Here is a 4,667-nt window from a genome sequence, read left to right on the forward strand (position 1 = left end):
TATTTGACTCTGGCTATAGATATTACCACTCCCCTGTTCCCACTCCTTTTTTTGTTTTTGTTTTCTTCTTGTTAGCGCCGCTGTTCAGTGCAGAAAGAAAAAAGTTGTTTAAACATACACCAACATTCAAAGAGATGGTACAAAAATAAAACATAAATAGGCCTATCTGAAGAGAGTGGTCATACAGTCCTAGAGTAGGAATTGGGGGCCTTTGGATCCCTGTATCTAGTTTACTGGTCTTCCTCCCATATCCATTTATTGAGTTACAATGACTTTTAGCCTAAGTCAAGTGAAAATTTTCCCACTCCCAGACTTTGTGATTTTAGATGGGACCTTGGAAGAAGTTTTACACAGATCCTTGGTAAGAATACAAGGTTGAATATAGGTGAAGGGACATGGTATTGACCTCATTCTTCATGTATGAAACCTGAAATGAACCCAGTTGCAGTTTGATTAAAGCATTGTGCCATTTAGTGCAGCAGAGAACTCTGTGATAGCTTTAATAAGACACATTTGTACAACTTTATTGACACATGGTTTTGTTCCATTTTTTACAACCGGTTCCATATTTATTTAGATTTATAAGTGCTAATAAACCAAACATTTGATTTCTCAGCTCATTTTGTACACGCTATGAAAATGTTTTGCTCCAGATTTACTCCACCCTTCACTATGTTCTGTGTCCCAGGAGGCCAACCTTTATGAATTGCATCAATGAGTTTACTTGTTCTCTGGTGTTTGGTGAGTTCCATCAGTCAGAGGTACCAGAGAGGGATGGTTGGACAGTGAGTCAGAGTATTCCAGGTGTTTCCCCTACCAGTCTGCAAGTTGGCAGCAGCTGCATTCTTTTATTTTTTATAAATTTATTTATTTTTGGCTGTGTTGGGTCTTCGTTGCTGTGCGCGGGCTTTCTCTAGTTGCAGTGAGCAGGGGCTACTCTTTGTTGCGGTACGCGGGCTTCTCATTGCGGTGGCTTCTCTTGTTGTGGAGCATGGGCTCTAGGCACATGGGCTTCGGTAGTTGTGGCTCGCGGGCTTAAGAGCACAGGCTCAGTAGTTGTAGTGCACGGGCTTAGTTGCTCCGTGGCATGTGGGATCTTCTCAGACCAGGGCTCGAACCCATGTCCCCTGCATTGGCAGGTGGATTCTTAACCACTGTGCCACCAGGGAAGCCCACAGCTGCATTTTTTTTGTAAGAGCCACAGCTCCTATCATGTAGTCTTCTATAAGGTATAGCTCTAACTCTGCATCACTCCAAAGAATTCTGTATCTTAGTTGCATTAACCATATTTTAAGTGTTCAATAGCCACATGTGACTAATGGCTACAGTATTAGACAATATAGATGTAGAACATTTCCATCATTGCAGAAACATCTGGACTCCACTGAGGTACTTCACCATCTTGACTTGGTTTCCCTTAACCCTGCTCACCCCCTTTTAATGAGTATCTTCATTAAACTCTCCTCAATTATCCCCTTTAAATGGACCATCTTTCCTGGTGAGCCTTGTGAGATCCATGAAACATCTTAGGTATTCATCCTTAAAACTTGAGCCTTAATTTGTCATCTAAATTGTGAATACCTTGGGAAATTTGTGTGTCAAAAGGTAGTGACTTTGTTGGTACTTAAGTGTACCACTTCAGTATTTCCTGTTAGTCTTCAGTCCTTGAACCTTAATAATAACTTGAGGGCTTCTCTGGTGGCGCAGTGGTTGAGAATCTGCCTGCTAATGCAGGGGACACGGGTTCGAGCCCTGGTCTGGGAAGATCCCACATGCCGCGGAGCAACTGGGCCCGTGAGCCACAACTACTGAGCCTGCGCGTCTGGAGCCTGTGCTCCGCAAAGAGAGAGGCCGCGACAGTGAGAGGCCCGCGCACCGCGATGAAGAGTGGCCCCCGCTCGCTGCAACTAGAGAAAGCCCTCGCACAGAAACGAAGACCCAACACAGCTAAAAAAATAAATAAATAAAATAAATAAATTTATAAATAATAATAATAATAACTTGAGATTCTACAAGTACCTAAATTCTACAAGTACTATCAACGTTAACATCTTGATGGACTTAGTATGACCGAGAATCTTTTTTCCCTAAATATTTTAATTAACAACTTTGCATATAAATGCATGTAAAAAGTGTTCAATATGAAAACCAAGTAGCAAACACAAGCCTAGTGTATGGAGAGGGCAATGTTGGCTCTGTTGGATGAAGGTTCCCAGGAGAAGACAAACTGAATAAACTGTTGTTTAACTTCAGCTTCCCTGAGACTGCAGAGCCTTTCTGGGAGAGTTATTAGTTACTGTCATGAGTCCTGGTAAACAAAGGACTTACTATGGCTAGGCATCTGCAAGGCTATCAGTGGGCCAGGTACTAGGTTACTGGCAGGACTATGACTGGAAGGGGAAAAGGCTTCTCTGTATTTTTTAAGTTCACCACAAGCCTACCTCCAACTTTTAGGAGCAGATCAAAGCAGAACATTAATGAAGTGAGTGTTCTCAGCTATGTAGTAGTTAGTACCAGAATTCTAACCTAGAAATAACTCCAAAGCCCAGGGTACCCCTTCCATTATGTTACTTCTTAGATGGTACCATCAACCATTATTATTTCATTACTTAGGGGCCATATAGAGGGGTGGGGGTGGGGGTGGGAGGCTGTCAGGAGAATGTGGATGTATGCCAGACCTAAATTACTAGCACAGTGAGCCTATTCTCTCGAGTGCTGCCCGGTATGGTGCATTATGAGTAATTGGGCTTGTTCCACATTTCTATGTGATTACCAGATTAAGCATACCCTCCACCTCTGACCCTACACATGCATCATACTCAGTTAAGGAGTTATTCATTTCTCAAGCTCTACTCTTTAGAGCACTTAGAGTTTTGTCCTCAACATTAACTCTGTGCCTTTGGAGCAGCACTCAGAGGTACTGGATCCCAGTTTCATAACAGTAATCCACAGCAGTTAGAGATGCGGGCCAGATTAAGCACTGAAGTTGGACTATGTTTTTTGCTTCTCCATTTCACCTCTGAATATCTTTGTTTTAAAATTCTGGTATGGGCTTCCCTGGTGGCTCAGTGGTTAAGAATTCGCCTGTCAGGGCAGGGTACACGGGTTCGAGCCCTGGTCCAGGAAGATCCCACATGCCGCGGAGCAACTAAGCCCGTGTGCCACAACTACTGAGCCTGCGCTCTAGAGCTCACGAGCCACAACTACTGAAGCCCGCGCACCTAGAGCCCGTGCTCCGCAACAAGAGAAGCCACCGCAATGAGAAGCCCGCACACCGCAGCGAAGAGTAGCCCCCGCTCGCTGCAACTAGAGAAAGCCAGCGCGCAGCAACGAAGACCCAACACAGCCAAAAATAAATTAACTAATTAAAATAAATCAAAAAAAAATTCTGGTATGGAGCTCTGGGGGTAGTTATGAGAGTTATCAACTTCTTGATTGCAGTTTCCAGCTGATCTTCATCCCTTTTTGCTCAACAATGGACCATGGTTACCCCATATCCATTGTAAATGAAATGAGTTCACTTTGCCAAAAGGCTAATCTGAGGGAGTAGGAACATGCATAAATGTGCTTGCGAGCACATGAATACAGGATTTTCCTAGGATGTGCTGATGCTTCACTGGGCATGACTTGGTGTGTAACTCTCAAAGTAAGTTTAACAGAGGGAGAGGAAAGACCTTGCCCTAATATTTATGTGAAAAGTCATTTGCCACCTAATTGGCAGACTAAGACTGGGAGATAAATTGTAATAAGAATGATTTTTAGGATATTACACTACATAGAGCTTTTCTCATTCCCTAGCTTTTGTCCACATTTTTAGGCTTTTCTAATGAAAAGAGCCTCAACCTCTGATTCATATTTAGACTTGCTATTTCAGGAAAAGTTAGCAAAACTGATCTTTCTTATTCATGGATACATCAGCAATTTAAGGAGGAAAAAAGCTTTGCCACCACCCTTCCTCCCCCATTGTCTTGCCTTTTTCTAATTTTCATTTTCTTCTCTATTAATATTTATTATACATACTATGTAATTCTTCATTGGCAGCTTTATCATAAAGCCAGAATCTGACATTCCCTATCTCACAAGCTTCATCCCCTGCCACTCCTCCTCCTCTTACTGACATCCCACTTATATAGGAAGTATACCTGGGACCCAAAGAACAGAATACTGTTACATGCTTCCATTCTTTTACTTACCGTGTTCTCCCTGTTGGGACTCTTAAGACTGCCTCTCCTACCTTACTCTCAACCTCACTATCCCAACTTTGTTCATAAAACTTCTACTTGACTCAAGGCTTATCTTTGGAAAGCATTCCCTGGTTTGAATCCACCACCCTTTCAGGCTGGGATGGGTTACTCTTCTGTGTTGCCAGAGCATCTTGTAACTATCATCCATATTGTGTTATAATCTATTTTCTCGTCTGTCTACTCACTAGATAGAAGATCCTTGAGGGTAGGGATAGTGTCTTATTCACCATTGTATTTCCAGCACCTGGCACACTGTCAACATTGGAATTGAACAAGGATCTCTCATTGTTGGGGTTTAACATCACCAGATCTTTCTCATACCTTTTTAATGTAATATATCCTGTGCCACTGGCTTCCTGGGGAAGAACAGAGTAGCACTAGTGAAAAATAAGACAATGACACCCCAAATGGAAGGCTGTCATG

Source organism: Eubalaena glacialis, chromosome 2, assembly GCF_028564815.1.
Source record: "Eubalaena glacialis isolate mEubGla1 chromosome 2, mEubGla1.1.hap2.+ XY, whole genome shotgun sequence".
In the NCBI taxonomy this organism is placed as follows: domain Eukaryota; kingdom Metazoa; phylum Chordata; class Mammalia; order Artiodactyla; family Balaenidae; genus Eubalaena; species Eubalaena glacialis.